Source organism: Pseudophryne corroboree, chromosome 6, assembly GCF_028390025.1.
Source record: "Pseudophryne corroboree isolate aPseCor3 chromosome 6, aPseCor3.hap2, whole genome shotgun sequence".
Taxonomy (NCBI): Eukaryota; Metazoa; Chordata; class Amphibia; order Anura; family Myobatrachidae; genus Pseudophryne; species Pseudophryne corroboree.
The window spans coordinates 591,614,963-591,635,402 of NC_086449.1; the positions used below are offsets into that span (position 1 = coordinate 591,614,963).

General features: G+C 44.5%; 1 long non-coding RNA gene across 1 annotated transcript in view; it reads left to right on the top strand.

The window, feature by feature from the left end:
* The window catches only part of LOC134933059 (uncharacterized), a 41,770-nt gene extending 21,458 nt beyond the window's left edge, over window positions 1–20,312 (top strand). Inside the window, exons 5-7 of the long non-coding RNA XR_010179583.1 lie at window positions 3,290–3,420; window positions 15,513–15,643; window positions 19,753–20,312. This is a non-coding gene — a long non-coding RNA (uncharacterized LOC134933059). The remainder of the gene's footprint in view (window positions 1–3,289; window positions 3,421–15,512; window positions 15,644–19,752) is intronic.
* Window positions 20,313–20,440: the final 128 nt, after the last annotated feature.

Consider the following 20,440-nt stretch of genomic DNA (forward strand, 5'->3'; position numbering starts at 1 on the left):
GATCTAGTGTGTACCCGGCTTTAAAGAGCTATATGTTAATGCTTTTTATTTTTTGTATATAAGTCATGTATTGAGATATTTTGCTATATAGTTATTTGCCCAGTATGTAGATTTTTTTATAGATTTATATTTTTATGAATGCAGATTTGTTTTATTTTATATGTTTTATGTTTAGTTTATATATTTTTATATTTTTGGCCTAGTTTATTTGCTCTGTCTTAGGCCTGGTACACAGCCTGGACCATGCCAGAATTCCCTTTGGCCTGGACCATACCAGATTGCTGGTACACACTAGACGATGTAATGAAGGATGGAACGTCATCTCGTTCTGTCCTTCGTTTCACCGCACCAGTTCACACGCAATATCTTCTATTTGGCCGTGCTGCAATGCTGACCAGAAGATGTCATCTGCGACCCACATGATTGCACAATAGTGAATACACACTAGGGGCCTAATTCAGACCTGGTCACTGCAGTGGCAGCGTATGCAGGCTGAAGCCCTGTGCTGTATAGGCACGCGCAGCAGTCGCACTTCGCGTTCGCACACAGTGAGATGCGACAACATCTCACTTGTGCGATCACCTCTGCCTGATTGACAGGCAGAGGTGGTCGCAAGGCATGTTGGCGGAGTTGTAGCTGCATTTTCGGGGCGCAGTCCGGACAACGCAGGCGAGTTCGGACCGTTTGTGGGGAAGGCCGCGGTGACTGCGTGATGTCACGCGCAGCTGCTGCGCACAAAAATATGGCAGGTAGCCGTCAGGCTACGTAGGCAGAGAGCTAGTCGGCAGGTGCTACAGCATCGCTGCTGTGCGATGCTTTTGCACGTCTGCAGGGGGGTTCAGGACCTGGCATGTGGGGCGGACTTGCCCTGTGCTGGGCGTCCCTCCGCATGCCAAAGATTATGATTGTAGATGTGCGTTTTTCCACACATCTACTATCAGGTCGGAATTACGCCGTAGATGATGTAGACGATTTGTAATTCTGATATGGAAAATCGTCTCGACAACGATCTAGTGTGTACCCGGCCTTAAAGAGCTATGTGTTAATGCTTTTTGCTTTTTGTACACTGATCATGTCTTGAGATATTTTGCTTTCTGTGGGGTTTAACTTTGTAAATCTATAAACGTGTGTGAACACTTGTGTGTTAGGAATTTGAGACTGTAAGCTCCAATGGGGCAGGGACTATTGTGAGTGATATATGATATACTCTGCTCAGTGATGCATACATTTTTGTTGATATGGTCATCTGTGATATAGAGTGATCGATAGTTATTTCCCCAGTATGTAGATTATTTAGATTTATATTTTTATGTTTACAGCTATGTTGTATTTTATATATGTTTTTATGTATATTTTATAGATTTTTATATCTTTGGCTCTGGTTTATTTGTTCTGCCTTAGGCTGGGTACACACCAGGCTGATAGGCAATTGGTCCAATGGTCTGGCTGAATTCCCTTTGGGCCTGCCAGATTGCTGGCACACACTAGACGATGTAATGAAGGATGGAACGAATTCTCGTTCTGTCCTTCTTATTACTACATCAGTTTGCATGCAATTTCTTCTAGTTGGCTGCGCTGCAGGGCTGACCAGAAGATATTGTCTGCGACCCACAGGATTGTGCAATAGTGGGGACACACTAGATGATTTTTATGATTTGTCAATCCGATACGGCAAATCATCCCGACAACAATCTAGTGTGTACCCAGCCTTAAGGAGCTACAGTATGTGTTAATGCTTTTTATTTTTTGTACACTAATCTTGTCTTGAGATATTTTGCTAGATTGATAGATAGTTATTACCCCAGTATGTAGATTTTTTCAGATTTATATTTTTATGATTACAGGTTTGTTTTATTTTATATAAGTTATATGTATAGTTTATATAGTTTTATATCTTTGGCCTAGTTTATTTGCTCTGTCTTAGGCCTGGTACGCAGCAGGCCAATGGGAAATCGGTCCAATGGTCATGCTGAATTCCCTTTGGCCTGGACCATACCAGATTGCTGGTACACTAGACAATGTAATGAAGGATGGAATGTCATCTCATTCTGTCCTTCGTTTCACCGCACCAGTTCACACGCAATATCTTCTATTTGGCGCGCTGCAATGCTGACCAGAAGATGTTATCTGTGAGCCACAGGATTGCGCAATAGTGGATACACACTAGGGGCCTAATTCAGACCTGGTCGCTGCAGTGGCAGCGTATGCAGACTTAAGCCCTGTGCTGTATAGGCATGCGCAGCAGTCGCACTGCGCGTGCGCACGGCATCTCACTTGTGCGATCACCTCTGCCTGATTGACAGGCAGAGGTGGTCGCAAGGCGTGTCGGCGGAGTTGCAGCTGCGTTTTGGAGTTGCGGCCCGGACAACGCAGGCGGGTCCAGACCGTTTGTGGGGCAGGCCACGGTGACTGCGTGATGTCACATGCAGCCGCCACGCACAAAAATATGGCAGGTAGCCGTCTGCCTCAGCAGCTAGGCTGCGTAGTCAGAGAGCTAGTCGGCAGGTGCAACAGCATTGCCGCTGTGCGATGCTTTTGCATGGCTGCAGGGGGGTTCAGGACCTGGCATGGGGAGCGGACTTGCCCTGTGCTGGGCGTCCCTCCGCATGCCAAAGATTATGATCGCAGATGTGTGTTTTTCCACACATCTACTATCAGGTCTGAATTAGGACGTAGGTGATGTAGACGATTTGTCATTCTGATATGGAAAATCGTCTCGACAATGATCTAGTGTGTACCCGGCCTTAAAGAGCTATGTGTTAATGCCTTTTGTTTTTTGTACACTGATCATGTCTTGAGATATTTTGCTTACTGTAGGGTTTAACTTTGTAAAACTATAAACACGTGTGAACACTTGTGTGTTAGGAATTTGAGACTGTAAGCTCCAATGGGGCAGGGACTAATATGAGTGACATGTGTTCTCGGTACAGCATTGCATAAATTGGTGACAGATTGGGTTTTTCTGGTTATGCGGTTTATAACATTTATTATTGTTGAAGTTTATACTTCCAAAAATCCAGCTGCTTTAGTGTGAAATCACCCTGTCAACAGGACAGGTGCAATGAGATATTTATGCAACACTGTATTTGTGTGTGTGTGTGTGTGTGTGTATGACAGAGTGTTAGTAAATTGAGACTGTAAGCTCCTATGGGTCAGGGACTGATATGGATGACTTGTGCTCTCTGTACAGCACTGCATTTATTTGTGGTATGATATAAAGAAACAATAATAATAATACATATACATGTATATCAGGAATATATTATCACGCCTCTAACTTTTTTTTTAGGTGGACCTTCTCCATGATTGAACTGTGAGGTCATCAGCACAGCAAGCTACATCTCTGGACTTCTGTGAGGTCATCTTTACTACAGAGCATATACTGAAGACAGAATGGCAGGAGACGTAGACCCAAGACAGGTAATTAATATTATTATTAATTACTGATAACTTCCAGGCTAGACTTTAGTTCTAGACCTGTAGAGGCGTGGTAATATATTCCTGCTATACATGTATATTTATCAGATATGTGTGTTTGCCGTAGACTCTATTCTTTGTAAAAATGAAGGGATAATAAATAGGCCCCTTAGAGAGAAATCACCCTGCCAACAGGGACAAGTGCAAAGAGATAGTTATGCAACAGAGTGTGTGTATGTGTATATGTGTGTGTGTATGAGCTGTTACATGTTATGAAATTTAGACTGTAAGCTCCAATAGGGCAGGGACTCTTGTGAGTAATATATGATATACTCTACTCAGCGATGCATACATTTTTGTTGATAGGGTCATCTGTGATATAGAGTGATCGATAGATAGTTATTTCCCCAGTATGTAGATTATTTAGATTTATATATTTATGTTTACGGATTTGTTGTATTTTATATATGTTTTATTTATATTTTATAGATTTAAATATCTTTGGACTTGGTTTATTTGTTCTGCCTTAGGCTGGGTACACACCAGGCTGAAGGGCAATTGGTCCAATGGTCGGGCTGAATTCCCTTTGTCCTGGACCATGCCAGATTGCCAGTACACACTAGACAATATAATGAAGGATGGAACATCATCTCGTTCTGTCCTTCGTTTCACCACACCAGTTCATACGCGATATCTTTTAGTTGGCTATGCTGCAATGCTGACCAGAAGATGTCATCTGCGACCCACAGGATTGCGCAATAGTGTGTACACACTAGGGGATGTAGACGATTTGTCATTCTGATTTGGCAAATCCTCTGACAACGATCTAGTGTGTACCCGGCTTTAAAGAGCTATATGTTAATGCTTTTTATTTTTTGTATATAAGTCATGTATTGAGATATTTTGCTATATAGTTATTTGCCCAGTATGTAGATTTTTTTATAGATTTATATTTTTATGAATGCAGATTTGTTTTATTTTATGTTTTATGTTTAGTTTATATATTTTTATATTTTTGGCCTAGTTTATTTGCTCTGTCTTAGGCCTGGTACACAGCCTGGACCATGCCAGAATTCCCTTTGGCCTGGACCATACCAGATTGCTGGTACACACTAGACGATGTAATGAAGGATGGAACGTCATCTCGTTCTGTCCTTCGTTTCACCGCACCAGTTCACACGCAATATCTTCTATTTGGCCGTGCTGCAATGCTGGCCAGAAGATGTCATCTGCGACCCACATGATTGCGCAATAGTGAATACACACTAGGGGCCTAATTCAGACCTGGTCACTGCAGTGGCAGCGTATGCAGGCTGAAGCCCTGTGCTGTATAGGCACACGCAGCAGTCGCACTTCGCGTTCGCACACAGTGAGATGCGACAACATCTCACTTGTGCGATCACCTCTGCCTGATTGACAGGCAGAGGTGGTCGCAAGGCATGTTGGCGGAGTTGTAGCTGCATTTTTGGGGCGCAGTCCGGACAACGCAGGCGAGTTCGGACCGTTTGTGGGGAAGGCCGCGGTGACTGCGTGATGTCACGCGCAGCTGCTGCGCACAAAAATATGGCAGGTAGCCGTCAGGCTACGTAGGCAGAGAGCTAGTCGGCAGGTGCTACAGCATCGCTGCTGTGCGATGCTTTTGCACGTCTGCAGGGGGGTTCAGGACCTGCCATGTGGGGCGGACTTGCCCTGTGCTGGGCGTCCCTCCGCATGCCAAAGAATATGATTGTAGATGTGCGTTTTTCCACACATCTACTATCAGGTCGGAATTACGCCGTAGATGATGTAGACGATTTGTAATTCTGATATGGAAAATCGTCTCAACAACGATCTAGTGTGTACCCGGCCTTAAAGAGCTATGTGTTAATGCTTTTTGCTTTTTGTACACTGATCATGTCTTGAGATATTTTGCTTTCTGTGGGGTTTAACTTTGTAAATCTATAAACGTGTGTGAACACTTGTGTGTTAGGAATTTGAGACTGTAAGCTCCAATGGGGCAGGGACTATTGTGAGTGATATATGATATACTCTGCTCAGTGATGCATACATTTTTGTTGATATGGTCATCTGTGATATAGAGTGATCGATAGTTATTTCCCCAGTATGTAGATTATTTAGATTTATATTTTTATGTTTACAGCTATGTTGTATTTTATATATGTTTTTATGTATATTTTATAGATTTTTATATCTTTGGCTCTGGTTTATTTGTTCTGCCTTAGGCTGGGTACACACCAGGCTGATAGGCAATTGGTCCAATGGTCTGGCTGAATTCCCTTTGGGCCTGCCAGATTGCTGGCACACACTAGACGATGTAATGAAGGATGGAACGAATTCTCGTTCTGTCCTTCTTATTACTACATCGGTTTGCATGCAATTTCTTCTAGTTGGCTGCGCTGCAGGGCTGACCAGAAGATATTGTCTGCGACCCACAGGATTGTGCAATAGTGGGGACACACTAGGTGATTTTTATGATTTGTCAATCCGATACGGCAAATCATCCCGACAACAATCTAGTGTGTACCCAGCCTTAAGGAGCTACAGTATGTGTTAATGCTTTTTATTTTTTGTACACTAATCTTGTCTTGAGATATTTTGCTAGTGTAGCGCCCAGCGCTTATGACAGGCAGCAAATGTGAAATTGGACACCGGCCATTTCGTGTATAGAGACTACATCTCCCAGACAGCCTTGGGTTTCAGAGGATATACAGAGAGACACGCAGAGGCTGTCGGGGGGTGGGGAAACAAGGCATGGGGAGGGGGGAGTGCAGAATGGAATGCTTTTGTCCAGAGGAGTGAAGGAGGAGATGGGAGAAGGATCCATGTCTGGCATATAGCTAAGATGCAGCTGACAATGACTGGAGAATACTGGGGAAGAAGTCCACGTGACTGTACAGAAAGAGCCCTACGGAGAGGGAGAACCCCAGTCTGATGAAGTTAAGTGGCCTACAGAGGATAATGCATTTCAAACCTTCCTTTTTGACCCCTGGAGAGGACAGTTTGCAGAGGGACACACTTTGGAGGAATGTGAGATAAGTAACGGTTTACAGTATTATGTTTCTCGGTAAAGACTGATAAATAGTAGCTAACAAAGTGTGTGATTTCGCCAAGAATCAGTTTGTGGAACTACAAGTACCAGCGTTGCTGAAAGTGCCAATTGGAACCTGTTAAAGTACCTTTTCCGTCAAGTTATAGCATGCAGAAGATAAGGAACTCTGAAATAACAGTGCACTATAGTGGGGGATGTATTGTCTAATGCTGTGTGTGGTATGTGTGAAATTCCTTGTGATACTGCTGTTTAAGTTGTCATTACCCAGTCAGTGATTGCAAAGGCCAGGGTGTTAGCTGCATACAAAAGGAAAGTGCAGGAAGGGACAGGCAGACAGGAGAAAGCAGATTCATGTGTTATGTTCATTTTTCTTATTACTGCATTATACACCCTTTAGATATGTGTGTGCATTACTGACCAACATGTTCCTATGCCTTTGGTATATGTCCTCTTTTATTGATCTACTATAGTCCCTTGTATATAAATGCATAAAAGCAATTGCTATTCCAGACCCTTTAATAAATGTGCCAGGGTGGTTTTTGCAACATATCCGTGTGATATATTCCTGTAGTGGGGTCGGTCTAAGCACGTGGTGGGCAGGGGGTTTCCCGAGTCTCCCTCTGGTGTTTCCAAAATTGAACACTTCCCAGAAGAGCACGTCATGTCAAGATTCGGGTGGAGGCACTAATACCAAGAGAAGTACAAGGTGAGAAGTATTGCAAAGCGGGAAGAGTTAAATACACACCATTACCCAGAGAGCCCAGGTAAAGGGGTGTTACAGTGGAGTGCACTGCTGAGATTCGTACAGCTAACTCAGAATTTGCTTACCAGGTGGGCGCCATGGCTAGTTTGAAGCCAGAAGAAGTATATGGTTGGTGTGAACAACTATCCAAAGATTCAGAATGCTGTTTTGTTTTGTGCGGTGAACTGCATGAAGTTACAGATGAGCAGATTACCAAGATAATTGCAGGGCGGACAGGGATGCAGAGGCTAAATGTACTGGGCAGGCGGGATGATGCTGTGCTGCTAGAGAGCAATGCTGTGTTGGAGAGAGGATTGATCCCTGCTGTCTTTTCCTATGAGGGAAGCAAACGTTGGAGCGTAGTGTTGCCTCTTAAACCGAGGGAGGGGATGAGAGTTGCCCAAGAATCAAGTCCTACTGAAGAGAGGACAAGGAGCCCCATTGTACAGTCCCCTGACATTCAAAGACAAGATGATTCACCTCTGGGCCTAGATGGAGCCTCTGACACGCAGAGTCAATTATTTTTGGTCGCTATGAATAAACTCGTGGAGCAACTGGGAAGAAACCAGTATGATGGTGGATATAGGAGATTGAGACCTTTCTCAGGTGTCCAACCTGTTCCAACTGGAGAAGATGCCTTTGAGGTGTGGAAAGACACTGCAATCCAGTATATTGAAGAGTGGCACTGTCCTGAGACTGCAAAGAGACAACGGATAGTGGAGAGTTTACGTGGTCCAGCAATGGAGATTGTGCAGGCCACTCGTCGGTGTGACCCTAATGCTACTGCACGGAACTATCTAGCGGCTCTGGAAAGAGAGTTTGGAACATCAGAAGATGCCACTGACCTCCTTTACAAGTTAAGAAACACCTGCCAAGAGCCGGGGGAGAGATTGTCCAAATATCTATACCGCCTGGACAAGCTAATTTACCGCATTGTGGAAAAAGGGGGAATGACCCTCAGTGAAGTGGATGAGAGTCGCATGCGACAGTTACTAAGAGGAGCACTGTCTTTAGACCCAGTTGCATTGAAGCTTCGGGGAGACTGTACTAGAAACCCAGCTCCTTCTTTCAACCAGCTAATCGATGAAGTCAAACAAGAGGAAGCTATAATCGAAGCTAGAGATGGTGTGGCCAAGAAGATAAAGACTGTTAGCCTGAAGCAGGAAACCAGTACAAATGCAGAAGGAACAGATAGACCGTCTGTTAGCCCTTCAGACAGCTAGAGAGGCCCCAAGGCCTTCGCATCCATCATCGCCAATGCAAATAGAGAGTCGAGGTGACCCCAGAAGATGTTTTGACTGCGGTCGGCCTGGACATATAGCTAGACAGTGTCCAGCCAGATGGAATCAGAGGTCATCATATAAGCAATCCCCACAACCTGAAAAGCCTTTGGGAAACGAGAAAGGGGGACCAGAAGACCCCACCCTGGCCCCCTAAAGAAAGTTAGTACCAATGCTGTGGGGAACTCACCTGCTACCTGGAATATATTGCCACCTGGCCTAGTCGGTCCAGCGCCTCATGTGACTGCCTTATTGAATGGACAGAAGTGTACGGCTCTACTGGATAGTGGTTCCCAGGTGTCCATTGTGTTTGAGAAGTGGTTTCGTGAGAATCTGTCGGATGTCAAGGTACATCCATTGTCTGGGCTGACCATCTGGGGCCTCAGTGAACAGAGCTATCCATATCTCGGATACATCACAGTGGACCTCAAGTTCCCAAGAGAAGTGGCTGGGATTGAAAAAGAAGTGCAAGTAGTCGCCCTTGTGTGTCCCGATCCAGAAGAAGAGGATAGAGATGTGCAAGTTATCATAGGAACCAATGCCCTTTTGTTCAATACACTAGCCCAATGGTGCAGAGAGGAGGGTGGAAAGGAATACTACCAGACGCTCACCATTCATCCTGTATGCCTGGCTGCCTATCGAAAAAAGGAGGCAGAAGAAGCTCAGAAAAAGAGTGTGTTGGTTGCAGACAGTTTCCAACCATGCTTTGAAGGTACAGATGCCATGAAAGCCGATCTAGACAGACTAATCAAAGAAATGTTAGAGAGGAGAGATGTTTTCTCCCTAGGAGATTGGGACCTAGGTCTGGCTAAAGGGGTCCAACATAAGATTCGTCTTACTGATGAAAAACCCTTTCGAGAAAGGTCACGAAGATTGGCCCCTGCGGATTTGTATGATGTAAGAAGTCATCTGAAAGGTCTACTGGAGAATGAGGTCATTGAAAAATCAGAAAGTCCCTATGCCTCTCCAATAGTGGTGGCTCGTAAGAAGAATGGTGATATCCGGATGTGTGTGGACTATAGAACTCTTAATAAGCGAACAGTGCCTGACCAGTACACAGTGCCTAAAGTTGATGAGGCACTTGACTGTCTGCAAGGAAGCAAATGGTTCTCTGTGTTAGACCTCAGGAGTGGGTACTACCAGATTCTGATGAGTCCGGAAGATGCTGAGAAGACAGCCTTCATCTGCCCTGAAGGGTTCTTTCAGGGGGTAAAAGGTGCCCCAGCCACCTTTCAGAGGTGCATGGATGAGACAGTGGGAGACATGAATTTTCGTGAAGTAATCGTGTATCTGGATGACTTGATCGTTTTTGGGAGGAGTCTACAAGAACATAACGAGAGATTGCTCAAAGTACTTGACCGACTGAAGAGTAAAGGGCTAAAGCTATCTTTAGAAAAGTGTCGACTATGCCAGAAGCAAGTCAAGTATGTTGGGCACATTGTCAGCAGGGAAGGGATCTCCACCGACCCAGCCAAAGTAGGAGCTGTGGCAGAGTGGCCACGGCCCACAAAACTAAAGGAACTGAGGTCTTTTCTGGGGTTCTGTGGGTACTACAGAAGATTTGTTCCAGGATATTCTAAATTAGCCAAGCCTTTGACAGAATTAACCAAAGGGTACCCACCAGTGAAGGGGCGGATGACCCAGCAAGAAAATAAACACTTTCTCCGTGTTAATGACCTATTTGGGGAAAGATGGACAGAAGAGTGTGAAACTGCATTCAAGAAGTTGAAGGAGGGCCTTACCCAGTCTCCAGTGCTCGCCTATGCAAACCCTGACCTTCCATACATTCTTCATGTAGATGCATCTTTTGATGGACTCGGAGGAGTACTTTACCAAGAACAAGAAGGCCAGATAAGGCCTGTGCACTATGTTAGCCGAGGCCTATCACCCAGCGAAAAGAATTACCCTGTGCACAAGCTGGAATTCTTGGCATTAAAATGGGCCATTGTCGACCGTCTGCATGATTATTTGTATGGTGCTACATTTGAAGTCCATACTGACAACAATCCGTTGACATACATCCAGACTACAGCAAAGTTGGATGCCACAGGACATCGATGGCTGGCAGCTTTGGCTGTGTATGACTTCACGCTTAAGTACCGACCTGGCAAAGGAAACATTGATGCTGATGCTTTGTCCAGGTTGGCTGGAAGACATGCTGAATCACCTGAAGAAGAGTGGGTTGAAGTGCCTGCTCCAGAAGTAAGAGGTATGTGCCATGAAGGAAGAGTGGTGGTGCCGCCTGTGAGAGAATGTGTCACTGCATTGGGAGTTTCAGAAGCGGCACTGCCCAAACATTATTGCTGGCTGAGTCAGTTTGAACTGGGTGATCTGCAGAGGATCAGTAGGAAACAGCTGAAAAGTGATCAGCTAGAAGATCTGTCCCTAGGAGCGGTCTATTGGATGATAAAGAACAATGAGAGGTTGGGGCCAAAGGCCCTTAAAACAGAAGAAGCCATCTTACTGCACAGGCAAAGAGAATTTCTGATGGTCAGAGGAGGCCTCCTTTATAGGGAATCTACCCGCAGAGATGGTAGAGTAAGAAGACAGTTGGTTCTGCCAAACAAACATCGTGATTCTGTACTGAATGCCCTACATGACCAACATGGGCACTTAGGTGTTGAGAAAACAAGCGGGTTGATTGCTGATCGGTTCTATTGGCCAAGGATGGAGGCTGATATTGAAAAATATTGCAGAAATTGTGGGACTTGCATTCTGCGTTAAACACTGCCCGAAAGAGCTGCACCATTGAAAAACATTTCGAGTGATGGGCCACTAGAGCTGGTGTGTATTGATTTCCTTTCTGTAGAGCCAGATGAAAGCAACACAGCACATATTCTGGTCGTGACAGATCATTTCACTCGGTATGCCCAGGCCTACCCAGCCAAAGATCAAAGAGCCACAACTGTTGCCAAGATTCTATGGGAGAAATTCTTTGTGCACTATGGACTTCCTGCCCGGATCCATTCTGATCAAGGAAGAGATTTTGAGAGTCGGCTGATAAAAGAGATCTGTGAATTGTGCGGGATACAGAAGTCGAGGACGACACCATTCCATCCACAAGGGGACCCACAGCCAGAGAGATTCAATCGAACCCTTCTCAACATGATGGGCACTTTGGGCACTGCCAGGAAGGCACACTGGAGTAGGCACATCAGTCAGTTAGTACATGCATATAACTGCACAAAAAATGAGTCAACTGGATACTCACCATACCTCCTAATGTTTGGAAGAGAAACCCGACTGCCTGTAGACATTTGTTTTGGAATAATGGAGGTTTCCCACTCGGGGGAGACACATTTAGAGTATGTGCAGAGACTGCGAGAAGAACTGAGACATGCTCACAAGTTGGCTCAAGAAGCTTCTACTAAGTCGGGTTTGAGAAACAAGACTCGATATGACAGTCGAGTGAAAGAGAATGTACTGGGGATAGGAGACAGAGTACTGCTCCGTTACCTGGGAATACCTGGAAAGCATAAATTGGCAAATCGATGGAGAGAAGAACCCTATGAAGTGGTGGACAAAATGTCTGGGGCACCTGTTTACCGTGTAAGGCCTGAAGGACAAACAGGGCCCATAAAGACTTATCACCGTCAACACCTATTACCGATTGGCAGAGATGTGAGGTTCAAGACCAAGCAAGCTGTTGAGACCACCGAGAGGGTGCCCTGGAGGAAGCCAGGAAGACTGAGGTCTACAAGGAGAGAGGAAACTAGAGATTATAAAGAGACAGAATGCAGTGAGGATGAATGGGGGTATGATCCTCCCACTACGGAAAATGAGACTGTCATTCAAAGTCATGAAGTCACTAGACCCCACAGGTCTACTGAGAGAGCTACAGGAGAGCCAAGAGGAGAACAGGTGTGCAGGTTGGAAGAGGTCGTACCTGAAGTAACGGTGGAAGTTAGAGAACCTGAGGGACAGGCTCAGGACCAACCAGAAGAGAGAGATGTTGGGGGAGAGGCTAAGCAACCAGAAAGGGTGTCAGAGGGAGATGAGGGAGCCCTTCCAGCTATTAGCCGACCCAGACGCACCACTAGGGCCCCTATGATATTTACTTATGATGAGTTAGGAAGGGCCACTGAAGTGCCCAGGGTGGTTCACCCTCACTGGGTCTACCCTTGGCCTTATTTGGGGCCCACCCCTGTCATCGTAGGAGCTTGTCAGGGTATGTGTGGATGTGTAAACAGACAGAATGGTTTAACACATATTCCTTTTCAGGGTGTGGAACAGGCTCATCACTTTGTCAGCGGATCGCCAGTCCCACAGGGGGAGTATGTAGCGCCCAGCGCTTATGACAGGCAGCAAATGTGAAATTGGACACCGGCCATTTCGTGTATAGAAACTACATCTCCCAGACAGCCTTGGGTTTCAGAGGATATACAGAGAGACACGCAGAGGCTGTCGGGGGGTGGGGAAACAAGGCATGGGGAGGGGGGAGTGCAGAATGGAATGCTTTTGTCCAGAGGAGTGAAGGAGGAGATGGGAGAAGGATCCATGTCTGGCATATAGCTAAGATGCAGCTGACAATGACTGGAGAATACTGGGGAAGAAGTCCACGTGACTGTACAGAAAGAGCCCTACGGAGAGGGAGAACCCCAGTCTGATGAAGTTAAGTGGCCTACAGAGGATAATGCATTTCAAACCTTCCTTTTTGACCCCTGGAGAGGACAGTTTGCAGAGGGACACACTTTGGAGGAATGTGAGATAAGTAACGGTTTACAGTATTATGTTTCTCGGTAAAGACTGATAAATAGTAGCTAACAAAGTGTGTGATTTCGCCAAGAATCAGTTTGTGGAACTACAAGTACCAGCGTTGCTGAAAGTGCCAATTGGAACCTGTTAAAGTACCTTTTCCGTCAAGTTATAGCATGCAGAAGATAAGGAACTCTGAAATAACAGTGCACTATAGTGGGGGATGTATTGTCTAATGCTGTGTGTGGTATGTGTGAAATTCCTTGTGATACTGCTGTTTAAGTTGTCATTACCCAGTCAGTGATTGCAAAGGCCAGGGTGTTAGCTGCATACAAAAGGAAAGTGCAGGAAGGGACAGGCAGACAGGAGAAAGCAGATTCATGTGTTATGTTCATTATTCTTATTACTGCATTATACACCCTTTAGATATGTGTGTGCATTACTGACCAACATGTTCCTATGCCTTTGGTATATGTCCTCTTTTATTGATCTACTATAGTCCCTTGTATATAAATGCATAAAAGCAATTGCTATTCCAGACCCTTTAATAAATGTGCCAGGGTGGTTTTTGCAACATATCCGTGTGATATATTCCTGTAGTGGGGTCGGTCTAAGCACGTGGTGGGCAGGGGGTTTCCCGAGTCTCCCTCTGGTGTTTCCAAAATTGAACACTTCCCAGAAGAGCACGTCATGTCAAGATTCGGGTGGAGGCACTAATACCAAGAGAAGTACAAGGTGAGAAGTATTGCAAAGCGGGAAGAGTTAAATACACACCATTACCCAGAGAGCCCAGGTAAAGGGGTGTTACACTAGATTGATAGATAGTTATTACCCCAGTATGTAGATTTTTTCAGATTTATATTTTTATGATTACAGGTTTGTTTTATTTTATATAAGTTATATGTATAGTTTATATAGTTTTATATCTTTGGCCTAGTTTATATGCTCTGTCTTAGGCCTGGTACGCAGCAGGCCAATGGGAAATCGGTCCAATGGTCATGCTGAATTCCCTTTGGCCTGGACCATACCAGATTGCTGGTACACACTAGACAATGTAATGAAGGATGGAATGTCATCTCGTTCTGTCCTTCGTTTCACCGCACCAGTTCACACGCAATATCTTCTATTTGGCGTGCTGCAATGCTGACCAGAAGATGTTATCTGTGAGCCACAGGATTGCGCAATAGTGGATACACACTAGGGGCCTAATTCAGACCTGGTCGCTGCAGTGGCAGCGTATGCAGACTTAAGCCCTGTGCTGTATAGGCATGCGCAGCAGTCGCACTGCGCGTGCGCACGGCATCTCACTTGTGCGATCACCTCTGCCTGATTGACAGGCAGAGGTGGTCGCAAGGCGTGTCGGCGGAGTTGCAGCTGCGTTTTGGAGTTGCGGCCCGGACAACGCAGGCGGGTCCAGACCGTTTGTGGGGCAGGCCACGGTGACTGCGTGATGTCACATGCAGCCGCCACGCACAAAAACATGGCAGGTAGCCGTCTGCCTCAGCAGCTAGGCTGCGTAGTCAGAGAGCTAGTCGTCAGGTGCAACAGCATTGCCGCTGTGCAATGCTTTTGCATGGCTGCAGGGGGGTTCAGGACCTGGCATGGGGAGCGGACTTGCCCTGTGCTGGGCGTCCCTCCGCATGCCAAAGATTATGATCGCAGAAGTGTGTTTTTCCACACATCTGCTATCAGGTCTGAATTAGGACGTAGGTGATGTAGACGATTTGTCATTCTGATATGGAAAATCGTCTCGACAATGATCTAGTGTGTACCCGGCCTTAAAGAGCTATGTGTTAATGCCTTTTGTTTTTTGTACACTGATCATGTCTTGAGATATTTTGCTTACTGTAGGGTTTAACTTTGTAAAACTATAAACATGTGTGAACACTTGTGTGTTAGGAATTTGAGACTGTAAGCTCCAATGGGGCAGGGACTAATATGAGTGACATGTGTTCTCGGTACAGCGTTGCATAAATTGGTGACAGATTGGGTTTTTCTGGTTATGCGGTTTATAACATTTATTATTGTTGAAGTTTATACTTCCAAAAATCCAGCTGCTTTAGTGTGAAATCACCCTATCAACAGGACAGGTGCAATGAGATATTTATGCAACACTGTATTTGTTTGTGTGTGTGTGTGTGTGTGTGTGTATGACAGAGTGTTAGTAAATTGAGACTGTAAGCTCCTATGGGGCAGGGACTGATATGGATGACTTGTGCTCTCTGTACAGCACTGCGTTTATTTGTGGTATGATATAAAGAAACAATAATAATAATAAATATACATGTATATCAGGAATATATTATCACGCCTCTAACTTTTTTTTTAGGTGGACCTTCTCCATGATTGAACTGTGAGGTCATCAGCACAGCAAGCTACATCTCTGGACTTCTGTGAGGTCATCTTTACTACAGAGCATATACTGAAGACAGAATGGCAGGAGACGTAGACCCAAGACAGGTAATTAATATTATTATTAATTACTGATAACTTCCAGGCTAGACTTTAGTTCTAGACCTGTAGAGGCGTGGTAATATATTCCTGCTATACATGTATATTTATCAGATATGTGTGTTTGCCGTAGACTCTATTCTTTGTAAAAATGAAGGGATAATAAATAGGCCCCTTAGAGAGAAATCACCCTGCCAACAGGGACAAGTGCAAAGAGATAGTTATGCAATAGAGTGTGTGTATGTGTATATGTGTGTGTGTATGAGCTGTTACATGTTATGAAATTTAGACTGTAAGCTCCAATAGGGCAGGGACTCTTGTGAGTAATATATGATATACTCTACTCAGCGATGCATACATTTTTGTTGATAGGGTCATCTGTGATATAGAGTGATCGATAGATAGTTATTTCCCCAGTATGTAGATTATTTAGATTTATATATTTATGTTTACGGATTTGTTGTATTTTATATATGTTTTATTTATATTTCATAGATTTAAATATCTTTGGACTTGGTTTATTTGTTCTGCCTTAGGCTGGGTACACACCAGGCTGAAGGGCAATTGGTCCAATGGTCGGGCTGAATTCCCTTTGTCCTGGACCATGCCAGATTGCCAGTACACACTAGACAATATAATGAAGGATGGAACATCATCTCGTTCTGTCCTTCGTTTCACCACACCAGTTCATACGCGATATCTTTTAGTTGGCTATGCTGCAATGCTGACCAGAAGATGTCATCTGCGACCCACAGGATTGCGCAATAGTGTGTACACACTAGGGGATGTAGACGATTTGTCATTCTGATTTGGCAAATCCTCTGACAACGATCTAGTGTGTACCCGGCTTTAAAGAGCTGTATGTTAATGCTTTTTATTTTTTGTATATAAGTCATTTATTGAGATATTTTGCTATATAGTTATTTGCCCAGTATGTAGATTTTTTTATAGATTTTTATTTTTATGAATGCAGATTTGTTTTATTTTATATGTTTTATGTTTAGTTTATATATTTTTATATTTTTGGCCTAGTTTATTTGCTCTGTCTTAGGCCTGGTACACAGCCTGGACCATGCCAGAATTCCCTTTGGCCTGGACCATACCAGATTGCTGGTACACACTAGACGATGTAATGAAGGATGGAACGTCATCTCGTTCTGTCCTTCGTTTCACCGCACCAGTTCACACGCAATATCTTCTATTTGGCCGTGCTGCAATGCTGACCAGAAGATGTCATCTGCGACCCACATGATTGCACAATAGTGAATACACACTAGGGGCCTAATTCAGACCTGGTCACTGCAGTGGCAGCGTATGCAGGCTGAAGCCCTGTGCTGTATAGGCACACGCAGCAGTCGCACTTCGCGTTCGCACACAGTGAGATGCGACAACATCTCACTTGTGCGATCACCTCTGCCTGATTGACAGGCAGAGGTGGTCGCAAGGCATGTTGGCGGAGTTGTAGCTGCATTTTCGGGGCGCAGTCCGGACAACGCAGGCGAGTTCGGACCGTTTGTGGGGAAGGCCGCGGTGACTGCGTGATGTCACGCGCAGCTGCTGCGCACAAAAATATGGCAGGTAGCCGTCAGGCTACGTAGGCAGAGAGCTAGTCGGCAGGTGCTACAGCATCGCTGCTGTGCGATGCTTTTGCACGTCTGCAGGGGGGTTCAGGACCTGGCATGTGGGGCTGACTTGCCCTGTGCTGGGCGTCCCTCCGCATGCCAAAGAATATGATTGTAGATGTGCGTTTTTCCACACATCTACTATCAGGTCGGAATTACGCCGTAGATGATGTAGACGATTTGTAATTCTGATATGGAAAATCGTCTCGACAACGATCTAGTGTGTACCCGGCCTTAAAGAGCTATGTGTTAATGCTTTTTGCTTTTTGTACACTGATCATGTCTTGAGATATTTTGCTTTCTGTGGGGTTTAACTTTGTAAATCTATAAACGTGTGTGAACACTTGTGTGTTAGGAATTTGAGACTGTAAGCTCCAATGGGGCAGGGACTATTGTGAGTGATATATGATATACTCTGCTCAGTGATGCATACATTTTTGTTGATATGGTCATCTGTGATATAGAGTGATCGATAGTTATTTCCCCAGTATGTAGATTATTTAGATTTATATTTTTATGTTTACAGCTATGTTGTATTTTATATATGTTTTTATGTATATTTTATAGATTTTTATATCTTTGGCTCTGGTTTATTTGTTCTGCCTTAGGCTGGGTACACACCAGGCTGATAGGCAATTGGTCCAATGGTCTGGCTGAATTCCCTTTGGGCCTGCCAGATTGCTGGCACACACTAGACGATGTAATGAAGGATGGAACGAATTCTCGTTCTGTCCTTCTTATTACTACATCAGTTTGCATGCAATTTCTTCTAGTTGGCTGCGCTGCAGGGCTGACCAGAAGATATTGTCTGCGACCCACAGGATTGTGCAATAGTGGGGACACACTAGGTGATTTTTATGATTTGTCAATCCGATACGGCAAATCATCCCGACAACAATCTAGTGTGTACCCAGCCTTAAGGAGCTACAGTATGTGTTAATGCTTTTTATTTTTTGTACACTAATCTTGTCTTGAGATATTTTGCTAGATTGATAGATAGTTATTACCCCAGTATGTAGATTTTTTCAGATTTATATTTTTATGATTACAGGTTTGTTTTATTTTATATAAGTTATATGTATAGTTTATATAGTTTTATATCTTTGGCCTAGTTTATTTGCTCTGTCTTAGGCCTGGTACGCAGCAGGCCAATGGGAAATCGGTCCAATGGTCATACTGAATTCCCTTTGGCCTGGACCATACCAGATTGCTGGTACACACTAGACAATGTAATGAAGGATGGAATGTCATCTCGTTCTGTCCTTCGTTTCACCGCACCAGTTCACACGCAATATCTTCTATTTGGCGCGCTGCAATGCTGACCAGAAGATGTTATCTGTGAGCCACAGGATTGCACAATAGTGGATACACACTAGGGGCCTAATTCAGACCTGGTCGCTGCAGTGGCAGCGTATGCAGACTTATGCCCTGTGCTGTATAGGCATGCGCAGCAGTCGCACTGCGCGTGCGCACGGCATCTCACTTGTGCGATCACCTCTGCCTGATTGACAGGCAGAGGTGGTCGCAAGGCGTGTCGGCGGAGTTGCAGCTGCGTTTTGGAGTTGCGGCCCGGACAACGCAGGCGGGTCCAGACCGTTTGTGGGGCAGGCCACGGTGACTGCTCGATGTCACATGCAGCCGCAACGCACAAAAACATGGCAGGTAGCCGTCTGCCTCAGCAGCTAGGCTGCGTAGTCAGAGAGCTAGTCGGCAGGTGCAACAGCATTGCCGCTGTGCGATGCTTTTGCATGGCTGCAGGGGGGTTCAGGACCTGGCATGGGGAGCGGACTTGCCCTGTGCTGGGCGTCCCTCCGCATGCCAAAGATTATGATCGCAGATGTGTGTTTTTCCACACATCTACTATCAGGTCTGAATTAGGACGTAGGTGATGTAGACGATTTGTCATTCTGATATGGAAAATCGTCTCGACAATGATCTAGTGTGTACCCGGCCTTAAAGAGCTATGTGTTAATGCCTTTTGTTTTTTGTACACTGATCATGTCTTGAGATATTTTGCTTACTGTAGGGTTTAACTTTGTAAAACTATAAACATGTGTGAACACTTGTGTGTTAGGAATTTGAGACTGTAAGCTCCAATGGGGCAGGGACTAATATGAGTGACATGTGTTCTCGGTACAGCGTTGCATAAATTGGTGACAGATTGGGTTTTTCTGGTTATGCGGTTTATAACATTTATTATTGTTGAAGTTTATACTTCCAAAAATCCAGCTGCTTTAGTGTGAAATCACCCTGTCAACAGGACAGGTGCAATGAGATATTTATGCAACACTGTATTTGTATTTGTGTGTGTGTGTGTATGACAGAGTGTTAGTAAATTGAGACTGTAAGCTCCTATGGGGCAGGGACTGATATGGATGACTTGTGCTCTCTGTACAGCACTGCGTTTATTTGTGGTATGATATAAAGAAACAATAATAATAATAAATATACATGTATATCAGGAATATATTATCACGCCTCTAACTTTTTTTTTAGGTGGACCTTCTCCATGATTGAACTGTGAGGTCATCAGCACAGCAAGCTACATCTCTGGACTTCTGTGAGGTCATCTTTACTACAGAGCATATACTGAAGACAGAATGGCAGGAGACGTAGACCCAAGACAGGTAATTAATATTATTATTAATTACTGATAACTTCCAGGCTAGACTTTAGTTCTAGACCTGTAGAGGCGTGGTAATATATTCCTGCTATACATGTATATTTATCAGATATGTGTGTTTGCCGTAGACTCTATTCTTTGTAAAAATGAAGGGATAATAAATAGGCCCCTTAGAGAGAAATCACCCTGCCAACAGGGACAAGTGCAAAGAGATAGTTATGCAACAGAGTGTGTGTATGTGTATATGTGTGTGTGTATGAGCTGTTACATGTTATGAAATTTAGACTGTAAGCTCTAATAGGGCAGGGACTCTTGTGAGTAATATATGATATACTCTACTCAGCGATGCATACATTTTTGTTGATAGGGTCATCTGTGATATAGAGTGATCGATAGATAGTTATTTCCCCAGTATGTAGATTATTTAGATTTATATATTTATGTTTACGGATTTGTTGTATTTTATATATGTTTTATTTATATTTCATAGATTTAAATATCTTTGGACTTGGTTTATTTGTTCTGCCTTAGGCTGGGTACACACCAGGCTGAAGGGCAATT